Here is a 13,802-nt window from a genome sequence, read left to right as displayed (position 1 = left end):
TGCAAGGGGAGGTCTAGTGTCCCAAGATCTGGAGAAGCTGAGATGTGTTGCTGCATTTAAGATGACTTCATTTTAAAACTAAATTTACACACATAACCCTAGAGAAAACTTACAAAAGGATACTTAAATTAAGCTTATTAGCATAAGCTGAAAGCTTTTCCTTTTACCCCTCTAGCAGTTTCCCATTCTGTCCTCTCTGCTTTCATGATGCCTCTGTGCGTACACTTAATGGCAATTAAAGACAATAAATTTTTCAGGGCAGCGACAGACCTTTGGCTAGCTTGACCATGCAGCGCTTACCAGCAAATTCATTCCATAAATTCAGCCACGGTAATCCAGACAGCTAGGGGTAAGCATGTGCCCAGCTCCATTTGTTGCACTGGGAGCCTTGTTTTAACTCCTGTTTGATCCATTGCTGGAAGACATTTGTTCCTCCAGCTTGTGTGTGACTTGAAGAAAGGCTTTGTAGGGGGAGGAAATGCAAAACTTGTGTCATTCCTGAAGAGCCAGTGGGCTGATAAAGCACTGGGGAGGAAAAGCATCTGTGGAGAATCCGACACTGTGGCTTCGCTGATGCCTCAGGACCAAAACAAAAGGGAGGTCAATAAACAGATGCTGGTAGCATGTAGCTGGGAGATGCGAGGTGGCTGACCAAGCTTTGGGCTCCTCAGCAAACACAGGCAAACGCTCACCCCAACCTGCATGTGTGCACGCACACATATGGATGCTCCATGCTGTGGCAGCTCATTATAGATTCCCACAAGAAAGCCATGAGGGAGGAATTTTTAGCTGTTCTGATGTGGTCATCTTGTTCTCGTAAAAGAAAAGCTGGTCTCCTCATTTCACGCTGGTTTTATTTTTGCCGGGGGTGGGAGCCATGATAATGAAATAGTGCTGTGAGTATATGCGTAATATTTTTAGCCCTGCGTATACAGTCTTTCACCGTGGGTCCAGTGAAAATGGGGCCCCAAAAAAATGGGGCTTTCCAGACGTGTTCATCAACCGCTGCACTGCATTGGCCTCCAGAAAAAGTATGGGCAGGGGAATTTTTTGCCCAACCCTGCTTTTTTTCTGCATCTTTTGCCTCAACCTGTGGCAGTTGTTGCCTGCCAGTCTGCAGAGGGCGATGCAGCACCAGTTTGACCAGACTTAACGGCCCTCCTTTAGCTTTCTGTCGTTCCGAGGTGGCCGGTGGTCACCAAGCTGTTGCAGGGGTTGAGAGCCGAGATGAGGCCAAAGCTAGAGGGGAAAATGAGAGGACCGGACCATAGACACATACATTTCACAATACAGTCTCTTCATGCCGGCTGTGTAGCAGCTGATGAAATAGGAGACTGCGATGGATTTCACTTTCCTCTTAAACCCTGCTGCATAGGAAGACTTGAATCGTTTCTCGAAGCTTTGAAGACCATTGTAGCAACAGCTGGTAATTTCATGAGTTTGTCTCGGAAGTGTGAGTGTAAGTCAGCTTTAAAAGGCAAGAATCACAGAATCATAGAACGTTTTAGGTTGGAAAAGACCATAAAGATCATTGAATCCAACTGTAAACCTAATATTGCCAAGCCCACCACTAAACCATGTCCCTCAGCACCACATCTACCCATCTTTTAAATACCTCCAGGGATGGTGACTCAACCAGTTCCACAGGCAGCCTGTGCCAATGCTTGATAACCCTTTGGGTGAAGAAATTTTCCCTAGTATCCAATCTAAACCTCCCCTGGTGCAACTTGAGGTGTCTTGTCCTATCTTGTCCTGTCGCTTGTTACCTGGGAGAAGAGAACAACTCCCACCTCTACAACCTTCTTTCAGGTAGTTGTAGGGAGCGATAAGGTCTCCCCTCAGCCTCTTCTTCTTCAGGCTAAACAACCCAAGCTCCCTCAGACAGTCCTCATGAGACTTATGCCCTAGACCCCTCACCAGCTTCGTTGCTCTTCTTTGGCCACGTTCCAGCACCTCAGTGTCTTGTCAATGAAATCTTCAAGCTAAAAAAAGCCCCACAACAACCATACACTCACCTGTTTGTCCAACTTCAGTTTGCATGTTACCATTGCCATTTTCTGGAAAGGACAGGTAGATGTCCACTGCTGGTGGAGACGTCTCTCTCTACTCTCCATGAGACTATCCATGAGAATTCATGGCTATTTATGCCAAATAATCACTTTGAAAAGCCACCGCATCCTCTCTTCAATTCAGCTCTTCTTTGGGCTATGGCAAATTAATTGGGAATTGTCTTATTTAAACAGCCGTGCTGCCTACAAGGAAGGGCAGTGAGATTAGAAAGACTTTCAAAGACCTGCAGGAAATAAAGAGTGCAACAGACAGGCCTCAAGCCCGGGGAATGGCATGGCTACAGGTGCGCAAAAAGACCGTAGCTAAGTAGTGCTGCTCTGCAAAAATGTCTGCACATGAGACTTATTCAGACAAAAAGAGTTTCTCCAGGTTTATTCTTTCTAAAAGGAGACCCAGTAATATTAAGGCTTCTTACTCTTTCTGAAGATGAGGTTCGATGTAAGCATGTTGCAGAAGAATTTGGTCAGTCTGGAAGGCACCTGATGATGTTTTCCACCATGCCCCAGGTCCCACCTGGGGATCTGATGGATGTGCTGGGAAGTCCCCTGGGATTTAAGAGGGGGGGATCCGAGCCAGGTCTCTCCCCTCATCAGCCACCCCAGGTCCCAGCAGAGGGGGGAGCCTACCCCGGGCGCCCCGCGAAGGGCTCGGGACCGCAGGTTTTGCAGTTTGCTCAGGTGTAGGCTGGGGGCTGTGAGCAGCCCAAAAGCTGAGTTGCAGTCTTTGCCATTGAAATTTGTCGGAAAGGTCATTTCCTCACGCATGTAACTGGAGAAAGTGTGCGGAATTGTTTTCCCCCTTCGGTTTCCAGTTCAGCCTGTGACTGCGATGGAAATGCCAACTGAGTGTATTCCTATGGAGCTGGGTTTTTTTCATGATACAGTCACTTACTAAAAGTTAACCTTCAGTTTTTAAAATCTGCTGTCTTTGTCTTTAAAGCATTTGATTTTTCCTCATGTCTTGCTGCAGCGGAATAATAGTAGAATGTGAAGAATTTGAATATTTGCCTGAACTTTGCAGCTGGATAAATTCGCCCCACAAAAGCTTGCCAGTTTGTTGGCCAAATGGCACGAACATCGATGCCTCCCTGAGGCATTTTGATTCCTTCTCGAATTTACTAAAAGCAAGCGAGTGTTTCGGCTCCATTGGAGGCTTCTGGGAAAGGGGATCTCTGGGGGTCTCCGGCCTCTGGATGGAACGAGTTGGTGAGGGCCGGGGTCAGAGCTGCTGTGGGTGCAGCGCCCTGTCGTGGGCCTTGTCCGATATTAAATGAGAAAGCAAAAGGCCCTCTCGCAGCGCCACATGTACAGCAGAATGCGCTCTGCTTGCCGTAACCACGGGTTAAGCAAAATATATCTTTAAGGAATGTTAAGGACACAAATAAGGAATTCTGTAGAAAAAAACAAAGCAAAACGCATAGGTGGGTCATAAGGGCTGGAATGCCGCGGCCTGGTCAACCTGAGAGGCAAAAGTACCTGGAGAATGCGGGCATCGATCCCGCTACCTCTCGCATGCTAAGCGAGCGCTCTACCATTTGAGCTAATTCCCCTCTGAAGACGTAATGCCGGCCAGTGCACTTGTATTCTCTTCTCGCGAGATGCCGTGCAGTTACGCGTCCGGCTCGGGGGCTCCCACTGCGCCTGCGCGGGGGCGCGCCGCCTGGGGCTCGGCGGCGGCGCGCGGCGGGCCGGGCCGGGTCGGGCTGGGCGCTGGGCGCGCGCCGGAGGATGCGCGGCGGGGCCGGCAGCTCGCGGCCGCCCGCGAGGCGCCCCGGGGTGAGGAGCGGAGCGGGCGCGGGGCCGGGGGGGCCGCGGGGCCGGGAGAAGGTTGGGGGCGAGCGGCGGGGCCCGCCCCGGGACGCGGCGGCGTGAGGAGCCCGAGGGGAGCGTACGTGGGGAAGCACCGGGCGGGGTGTGTTGGTCTGGGGGCATCGCGGGGGGTGCGGAGGGCTGTAGGCGTGGGGGGCACCGGGGCGGAGGGGGGGCGCGCGGAGAGCTGTGTGCCCCGGAGGCACCGGGGGGGTTCCAAAAGGCTGTGTCCAGGGGCATGGAGGTGGGGGGGGGCGGGCTGCAAAGGTCTGTGTGCTCCGGAGCATCCAGGGGTTTGCGGAGAGCTTGGGGCACCCCTGAGTGGGAAAGCGAGGGGTGTCCGGGGGGGGGGGGTGCGCGAGTGGGGCCTCGGGAAGGCTGCGAAGGGCTTGGTGTGCACCCGAAAGCGTTTTGGGGGGGGTGAAGGACTGCACAGGGCTGGGTGATGGGGTGGGGGGGGGGGTTGCTGCACAGGGCTGGGCGGTGGGGTGGGGGGGCTGCACAGGGCTGTGTGCCGGGGGGGGGCCGTGTGGAGGGTCACGGCGTGGGGCTGTGCACCTGGCAGAGACTCTGCCAGGGGGCTGGGGGGGTCCTTTGCATCGAGGTGGGGCTGCATTGAGGTCAAAACAGAACAAAACGTAAAAACAACCCCAACAAAGTATTCTGGTTTTTCTTCCCCTCACACTGAGTGGAGCAGCGCAGGAGCTGCCCGTGATCATCTTGGTTGCTGTTCGGGGGGGAGCTTCGTGAGGCGTGCTCCTCGAGGGGGACGGGGTGGTGAGCCTCCACCTGCCCTCCCCGGCCCCGCTGCTCTCGGGGGACGCGCAGGGTGGCACTGGCGTGGCCTGGGTGTCCCCGACATACCTGCTGCCCGAGAGGTAGCTGTTGACGCTGGTGGGACATCTGGGTTTGGTCCCTGCGGGTGACAGGGGCAGCTGGAGATGCGGCAGCTCAGGTGCCTGGGTTAACAAACCCGCTGCTCGCAGTTGGTTCCCCCCTGTCCTTGCGTTGCGATACCTCCTTTAAAAGCAACACCCCAAAAAAGTGAAATCTGGCACCATGGGGTCTTTTCCCTCAATAAACGGCTCCGTCTGCTCTTGTGCTCTGGCTGAAGTTGAGTTATGGGCAACAGCTCCCCGTTGGATGAGAACAGAGGTGTTGGGTCGAGAGCAGGGATCTTCGGGCACATGTCGAAATGGCTGATGAGGGCATGTGCTGGAGTATTTTGCGGAGCTGCGTGGACCAGCCGGGTCCGTTCTTGGTGGGAAAAGGAGATGTGCTCGATCAGGGCACGCGTGGCAGAGCAGGTGAGAGCGTTGGGACCTTCCTGTGCTATCGCCATGCTGGGAAAGAGGGGGCTATTCATGGGCTTGATGCTTTAGTTTAAAGCTGTGTTCAGCAGCGGTGATACCCGGGGTTTAGCAAAAAACCCGTAACTCTAGTAAAGGGCTTGCCTTGTGCTTGGTCACTTTTCTTCCCATCTGGTGTTCTTGAATAAGAAGAGGCAAAACTGAACAGGGGTAAAGGCCAATGCAAAATGCTTTCTAAACCCAAACGATTGCCGAGTCGCTTCTGTTGTATAACCTTGGTGGTGGCTGCTTAACACCTTGCTGTTGGGCGAGCAGCAAAGTCCTGGGCTGAGCTGTCAGGGCTGCAGGCGGTGATGCCGGCCCTCAGGTTATTGCAATTTACTGAGCAGCGGGGAAGTTGGAGAGCACGATGGGACTTGCTGCCACTTTTGCTTCACCGAGCTCCTGGGTCCTTCACACTGTTTGCCTTCCCGTGGTGCTTTTGTACTTCTACCTCAGCTGTGTTCAAGCTGTTGTTCTGTTGGATTCAAACCCACTCTGATCAATTTTACACCCTTCCTTAAGGGATTTGCCTTGGTTCTTGCTCTGATGTACAAGTTACTTTTTTTTCCTGGCTGCATTTGCTGAGTTAGCCTCCTCCAGACTGTGAATTTCTAATTAAATAGTCCTATATATCAACAGCTTTACAATTGAAGAATAGATTTAAAAAACTATTTATTTCTTTGACTTGACAGGTTCCGGTTTGTGAATGGGATCTGCCTCTTGCAGGCTTTGCTTATTAGCTTCTCTGAATGATATTTTATCAAAGATACTTGGAATTTTAAATTTACTCCTCTTTTGTCCTTTTTAACATAATAATATGTTGCATCTTACTTTAAAGGGTCTGTGAAGCATGATCTCGGCTCTTTGGAAGTTGTCCTGCCTTTCATTTATCATTTTCCTCATTGTGAGCTTCTTGAGTTCTTTTTCAGCCGAGGGAAGACTGGCCAACAAGCATGTTCTGAAAGACACGTTTATCTTTTAAAAAAACCCTAACAGTGACCAAACAAGGAGGCAGCCGCACCCATCCAGCAGGATGATTTCTTATCTTGGAGCTTGACTCATAATTCTGACGGCTCCTTACCTTTATCGTTATTTAAAAATGAAAGTAATTTTCTTAGCTAAGCTGTTCCCCTGGGTGCCAGGCTGAAGAGCGTTGCACGTGTGTCATTTCTTTTTCTGATGTCTTTCTGTCTCTTTTACATCACCCTGAGCTGCAGGACCCTGTAATCTTACCCATAGGCTTCTTTTTTTGTTTTCTTGGTACACAGAAAATGTGGAGATGCTTAAGACTTACCTCTTGCTGGCGAATCTCACCTTCAATGCAAGCGATAGCGTTTCACCAGCTTGGTTTTGCAAAACGTGTAATCGACTCTATGGAGCTGGAAGAAACGTTTCAGGCTGCGTTTTGCACAGATGCTCTCGGATGTGAGATTTCACCGCCTGGGTGTTACGAGTGTTTTTCCTGTCACGGGGCATGTCTGCCTCCCTGAATCGTTATGTCGCTGAGAATGACTGGCAGAGCCAATGCAGGGGTGAGGGGGAAGAGAGGACTGCCTTCAGCCTTGCTTCGTCAGTCCCAGCCACAGTCTCCCTCATTTGCTCCTTGTCTGGTTTGACAACAGGGTTGTGCAGGATCTTTTCTCACAGCAAAACCTCTTTTTCTCTCTCTCTCTCTCTCTCTTTTTTTTTTTTTTTTTTTTTTAAGAATTAAAATCGCACTGAAGAGTGTGTGTTAAGATCGACTTTGAAACTCAAAGCCTGCTAGTCCTTCACAGTCACGCTGGAGTAATTCCTGTGCTTTCCTCTTCTGCATTTTAATTACAGGAGAGAGTAGTTCAGCTCCCACAGCTCAAGCTGTTGCAAGGACACATCTATACTCTGCAAATAAGCTTTCCCCTTGCTATCTTTTTATTTGCTATGGCAGTGCTGTGTGCCTGGGTCTCCATACCTGGGGCAAACATCGTTCAAGTGCTGATGAATCTCTGTTTTCTCCTTGTGCTCCCTCCCTGCCAAGGACAGAGAATTCCCTTTGCAGGTCACTGGGAAAAAAAACAACAACCCAAACAAACCCACAGCTGCCGCGTGCAAAAAACAGCCCTCGGAGATGCTGAAGTCACAGTGCTATCAGTGGAGCTTTGCAGTAGGGTTGCTTGCTGCATCCCTTTTAGTTTTCGGCAGCCTGTGGTGCTCGCAGTTGTCCATTTTATTGGGTAGTGCAGGGCTGGTTTAAGGCACTGGTTCATACCATGCTGCCCATCGCTCAGCAGGGCAGCGCAGTAGCCGCTGCGTGATGGAAGGCAGTTTTCTAGCATGTGCAAGATAATCTCCCATGCTGGTTAGCAATCTTGGCTGGTTTGCTACGATATGCCTCCCCATTTTACATAGCAGTGGGTATTTATGACACAACTATTCCGCTTCGAGTGCTTGCTCTGTGATTTTTGAGGTGGATGGATGTTCTCCTTAGCTGTGGGTTTGCTTTGACACCCTCAGCATTGGGTATTTGCAGAGGGACCGGTGCAGATTCACCTCCCTAAGTGTCTGCTTGGTGACCGGCTGTGCTTTCTGGCTCGGCATCCCGCCGGGTTGCTCCTGCGCGTGCCGTCCACGTCCGTGCTGCAGGAGAGCTAAATTGGGTCTGGGAGAGAGCTGGCAAGAGGCCTGGGTGTTCCTAGAAAGATATTGATTGCCCTGGACAGTTTGGGTTTGTTTCTTTTGTTTCCCTGGCTCTCATCGCAGGGTCGGGCTCGTTAGGGCAGCAGCTCGTTGGAGGATGGAGAAACAGTGCAGGCTTTGCGGCTTGAGGCTGGAGCGGTGCCATCCCAGCCCGCCTCTCTCAAGTGTTAAGTCTGAAGCAGCCTGCCTGGTAATTCCATTAATGGGAGCCTAGTGCTGGGGAGATAAATGTAATTCCAGGGTAAAGCCGACGCTTGGGCTCAAATGGAGAGGATTTGCTGGTTCTCCTGGGTGTGCCGCTGTGAGTAATGTACCCCTGTGTTACCCACAGATGATGTTTAAAGCCTAGATGTCAGCGTAAAGACTGGGCAGTGATAAAAAAAAAAAAAAAAATTGCTGCTAAATCTGCATGTGAAGAAATCCGTAGCTCTGGAGCCTAGCTGTCTCCTTGCAATGGCTTTTAGCAGGAATAAAAGTTTCTCGCTTAACTCCTGACATGCAGAATGACACAGAGCTAAGCAGCCAGCTGGTTCAGGAGACAGCTTGCATGGGATATAGCTAGAATGAGCTCTCTGTGTATAATCAATGCATATATCACACCAGAAAACTTGCAAGCACATCAGAGCAAGCCACCACAATTGCAAGCAGCACAAGCTCCTCCACATTTTTGGGTGTTGTGGTCCATGCTTGAATTCAGAGATTACTGTCCTGGCCAGCTATTTTCCCAGTTTGATTTCTTTTTCTTTTTTTTTTTTTTTTTTTGCAGACCACATTTTCCTGTTTGCAGTTGTATAATACCCCCGTGGCCCCATCAGCGAGTCTTGCGTTGAAAAGGAATGGTTAATTGTGATATTTTTAGCTCTCCTTGTGGCTCGGATCCTGGAAATCAAACACGGGAGCCAGCACCATTCAGCTTTATGCTGAGGAGCTTCCCGTGCTGCAAGTGGCTGCTGAGCAGTTGCATCCGGCAGGGTGGGAGCTCACAGCCCCCATGAACCCCGGTGCTGTGGGTACCCCAAAACCCAATCAAACAAGGCCCTTGCCCCCATCTTTTGGAGCTCAATGCAGGATTTTCTTTCTGGGAAACTAATTTTCATCGGTCCAAAGAGGCAGGGAAAAAGGCCTATGAAGAAGAAGCAGGTGCTGGGGATGCTCAGCCCCCTGCAAGCCCCCATCATGCCAGCTTTGCCCGAGTGTCTGTTGGTACAAATCTGATCTCCTTAGGACTTGGGGCCCTGCTGGTATCCTGACAGCAGAATTAAAGCCAGCTTGCTCAGAAATGCGTGTTTGTTGGTGTATTCAGCAGCTTGCCGACGCTGCCTCTGCTGTGAGAGGTGTGGGGGAGATTTGCTTGTTCAACAAAGTGGGGTGCAGGCTTTGCTGGTGACCTAAGCAGCAGCTGGGACAGCTGTCCAAGCCTGCACCCTGCTCATGCATCTCTTACTTTTCTTCACAGTAGCTGTGCAGATGTGCCTGGCTTCTTTACGCACACGCTTCGGGCTAGCTCGCTCGCCAGAAATCAGCAGGATCTCATTGAGACTCGCCGCTTGGCTCGAGTTTTTAAATCTCCTGCCTCCCCTTCCGTTCAGTTCTGTTCCCTAATCGGTGGGGGTCATGCTTTGCGTGCCTTTCTCTGGCTGCTAAAGCTGCAGCTTGCCAGGCACGTGGAGGGTTTGCTGTGGAAAGCTGTCCGGCAGTTGCCTCAACCAAGCGTGCGAGAGCCGCATCTGCTGCTCACCGCCATGGTGGCAGGATGTTGGGGGGGATGCAGGTATCAGTTTGAGCTAGTGCACTTGCTTTTTCTTTTTTTTTTTTTTTTGTTTTGTTTCCTCCATTTGCCTCGTAGCTGACTACTCAAGTTTTAGTTTAGTAGCATGGTTTTCTCTTCCCCGGGTAAAATTTTTGGGTGTCTCCTTTCCTGCTTTCATAGCTCTGACGTCTGATCTGGGCTTGAGTGGAGCAAAGTTGCACCAATAGTGAATTGTGTATCTTGTCAAACGTTTCAATACAGAGTACAGGAGGAGTGGGCAGGTAAGAAAATGACCTCCATGTTTAGAAATTCAATTTCTCAAAAAATATTGTGCCTGTGGTGTCTTGTTCTTACTGTTTCTCTCTTTCCTCCCCCCTCAGTTCTGTGAGTCTAAACTGGTCATGAGAGCATCCTTGTCTGAATGAGGGGGACTTATCAGGGAGGATGTAATACGTTCGTTTCCTCTGAGTGGTAATAAAGTGGGTCAGAAATGTTGCGTGTGCTATTGCTGATGATTACAAAGCTAACCAGATAAAGTTACCAAAATATTTCGATGCATCGCTATTTTCTTTGCTCCCTGACTTGCTGCATGAGTTTCACAGGGAAACCTGTATCTGATCTGCAAAGCATGGATTTGCTTGATGGCTGTTCTGGCCCAGGTGCACAGTTCCACCACCTTCTTGCACCCTGGCACAACAGTTTGGGTGGTCCAGCACTGAATTTGTTCTTTACCAAAGTGTTTTTGAGCCACATCTGCATCCTTATCTGGTTTGCTACATGGCTGACCAGGCAGCTGTACCTGAGCAGCTGTGGAGAAACGGCCTGAGCTACTGTGGACTGATTCCCATCACACTGTTCCCGAGAAGGAAGGGCTGGTAGGACCATTGGTTGGCCTCCTGGAGACTCGAAGCGTGTTTGCTCTAGACCTCTAGAGGCTGAGCAAGTGGAGCCTGATAACATTATCCTTCTGACTGCCTTGAGCTTAATGGTGTAAATCCCACAGGAAGCTCTGCAGGTCATGAACTGAGGATGCTGAGCAGCACTAGAGATGCCTTGAGCAGTACAATATTTGGTGAACTATGTTGCCTCACTGCTGGGCTCTAACAAGATGCCTGTTGAAAAGCCACAAGCAACTGGACTTGGCATTAATTCATATTGTAGTATCGGGGAGTCAGCTCCTCTGGGTCGCCTCTGAGTTTTTGAGGCTGGAGACCTTCTGACGCTGCATCTGCTCAACTTTGGGATGTTTGAGGGATGACCTGATGGTTGTGCTTTGGCACTTCTGTGTGGTGAAGAGATCTGGCTGGAGGCTGCTCAGAGTCTCCCATGCTGTGAGAGAAAGATGCCGTGAGATATGGCTGGTGAAACTTGAATTGGGAGTGGGAATTGGGGGTATATATAACATATAGCTCAGAAAACCAATAAGCTTCAGAAGACCTTAACCGTTGAAGGGGTTGAACTTGTTTCCAGCTGACATGTTTAAAATGTGACTAGCTGCCTCTTGAAGTGGGGTGCTGTAATCTGGTTTCCGTGGAAAAAATTGCACGGTGCACGTGTTGAGACAAGGGGCGAATTCGACTCGCCAAGCACGTGTGTTGTTTTCAGGGTCGGTCTGTAAATCCCCTCATTTATTCTGGCCTTTCGCAGAGCAGTGAGAGTGCAGGGAGCTTTCTTTCCTGCAGTGTTGCCCTCACTATGCTTTTAATGTCCGAGGATCTGGATGGAAATTGTTGTCCTGCCCTCTCATGCACCAGCTCTTGGTCCGGTGGCAACCAGAGCTTTTCCCTCCCGTCTGTGCTGGAGGGAACAGGAGGGAGAAGAGGTGGTCCATGTCGCTCTTTGGCAGTGGTGGACTGTTGTCAGTCCCCTGTGTATCTAAGGAAATGGTTTTCCAAGTCACTGTTGGGCTTTTACAGGGATCTCTTCCCTTACTGCTTTCCTGCCTTGGGCATGGAGGCCGTCTGGATCTCCACTGACCTCTTCCTGCAGCGTGTCAAAGCAGTTCAGTCCTTGGGGGATTAAGCAGTTATCTCTTGCAGGGTGCTGGACCCAGCATGGGGACAGCTGGATGGACAGAGAGGTCCATGTGATAGAATCATAGATGGTTTGGGTTGGAAGGGACCTTAAAGATCACTAGTTCCATCCCCAGGAGCTCCATCCCTGGAGAGGCTGGGCAGGAGGGGTGATTGCCCCACCAGCCTGAGGCTGTGAGACACATCCCTCGTCTTCAGTTTGTAGCTCAAACAGTGCCGCTAGTCCATATTCTCCAACTGATGGAAGTGGCAGGCTTTGAAATGAAAGGATTGGGTTAGCCGGTGTCCTGCTTGAGCTGATAGAGCATGAATTTAGCTCTTCCTGTTTTATTTCAATAAATTATATTAAGAAATGAGCAAAAGAGGCTGTGCACCAGAGGCTGCTCCCTCTGCAGACGTCTGATTGCAAAGCTGTGTGGCAGAGCAGTTCCTCATGGTGCTGCAGAGCTGTGGCACGGGCCAGGAGACCTCTCGGGAGGTGCTGCCAAAGGGCTGGCTGATTGCTTTGGCAGCTTGTCTTTTGAGCCAGGCATGGGCATTGCTTCTGTCTATTAACAGTGGTCACTTGCGCCTTGGTGAGTGCAACAAGCTGCTTTTTTCCTGCAAGCTGAGGGGCCGTGCTCTCCCTCAAGTCCCCACTGCTGGGAGGCGGCATACAGGTAACTGAAAGGTCCCCAACATAAACGTCACGCGTGTGATGGCTCTTGTGTCCTGCCTAGCATCAGCTTTGTGGTTACAGCTAGTTGCAGCTGACTTCAAAAACTCCGCTCTGTAAAAACGGGCCTGGATTAATCCGTTGTGGTTTGTTTGTTTTTGTTTTGTTTTTTCTTTAAAACTAAGAGAAGGTGAATTTCTGCAGAGGTGAAAGCTTGAGCTTTGTAATAAAGTCCATGATTTTCTTAAGGATGCTTTGGGGTATTTCTGGGATGTGCGTACACTCTGCATGGTAACAGTTATCAGGAAAACTGAGAACGGAGCAATTGGAGATGCCTAGCTGGTTAATTGATTTTAATGCCACGGAAACTCGGTTTGAGTAGCTTTATGCTTTTTCTGGTGGTGGTGGTGGGGAAGCTGCATTAAGTGGAGAAGCAGCTCTGGGTATTTTTCTGAAGAGTGTTTAAAGGAGGCTTGAATGTGAGGGTTTTAACCGTGCTTGTCTGTTCGTGTCAAGAGCTGGCGGAGTTGGTGGTTTCGGTGCGAGCACAGCAGTGATCGCAAGGCTTGCCTGGGGGCCCCGGGGCAGCTTTGTCAGGAGCCTGTGTGACTAATGCTGTGTAAACTCAGAAAAACAAGAGAGGATTAGCTCTGCCTCCTTCACCTCTGTCAGGAGCTAGGGGTGAGGGAGCTCCGTCAGACTGCTGCCGGGATGTTTGGATGGTACCTCTGGAGATGCTGGTGCATCAGCTCCCTCCACTCAGCACAGCTTCGTACCATGTATGTTTTTAGGTGGGGATCATGCTCTTGCCGGTTTTGGAGGTCAGGTGGCTGGCTTGGCTGTGAAGACTTGTGCTGACAGCCCCTGCAGTACCGGGAGCTTTACCTGGGTCCATCAGGACCCCTCCATCCACCCCTGCGCTGGAGGAGAAGTGGGATGGAGGTGGAGGGGAGCTTGGGCCACCCTGTGCTGGGGACAAGCCAGCCTGTAGGGACCACGCGGGGCCGTGCCACACTCTTGCTCTGCGCTCCTGGTGGTGTTGAAGGAGGTCACATCTCAGGATGAAGGGCTGGCGTAGAGTTTGAGCCTATACTTCGTTTTTTCCGTCCTTATTTTCCAGGGTTTCTCTGCAAGGAATTGGAAAATCCCTTCTATGGGCTCCTGTGACAGCCTCAGAAATGTCCAGATGGATTTGAACTTTGGTGCTGCAAAGGGCTTTGAGTATTTATTTTCAGCATCCTGCTGTCTGCTTTGCTTAAGAGCTTTTGCTAGATCCTTCGCATATGCTTGTACTTGCTCCTCTTCTCCTGGAAACCGTTTGAGAACACCCTTCAGCTATGGCAAAAAACACCAAAAAAGTATATATCGCTAAATCTCTTGGAGAAATTTTGTTTTACCACTATTCCTTGTTAAGCTGCGAGGCTTGCATAGCTGTGGTGTGTTGCGGTTTGGGTGCACCAG

The 13,802-nt window shown here is 50.5% G+C and overlaps 1 protein-coding gene and 1 non-coding gene across 5 annotated transcripts in view; one reads left to right on the top strand and one right to left on the bottom strand.

Moving 5' to 3' along the window:
- Positions 1-3,546: 3,546 nt before the first annotated feature.
- Positions 3,547-3,619, bottom strand: TRNAA-AGC (transfer RNA alanine (anticodon AGC)). Its single transcript has one exon. It is a non-coding gene; the product is annotated as a tRNA-Ala (tRNA).
- A 116-nt stretch (positions 3,620-3,735) lies between these two features.
- LOC134514057 (USP6 N-terminal-like protein) overlaps positions 3,736-13,802 on the top strand; it is an 87,866-nt gene continuing 77,799 nt past the window's right edge. For 2 of the 4 annotated variants that reach the window (XM_063331290.1, XM_063331293.1), the window contains exon 1: positions 3,736-3,845. The gene's annotated coding sequence lies outside the window, so the exon portion shown is untranslated. Of the gene's footprint in view, positions 3,846-9,889; positions 9,935-13,802 lie in introns of those variants that run through there. The other 2 variants (XM_063331295.1, XM_063331291.1) reach the window with 2 other exon arrangements.

The sequence above is a fragment of the Chroicocephalus ridibundus genome, chromosome 4 (assembly GCF_963924245.1).
Source record: "Chroicocephalus ridibundus chromosome 4, bChrRid1.1, whole genome shotgun sequence".
In the NCBI taxonomy this organism is placed as follows: domain Eukaryota; kingdom Metazoa; phylum Chordata; class Aves; order Charadriiformes; family Laridae; genus Chroicocephalus; species Chroicocephalus ridibundus.
The sequence above is the reverse complement of the archived record's forward strand: the minus strand, read 5'-3'. Positions and strand labels throughout refer to the sequence as shown.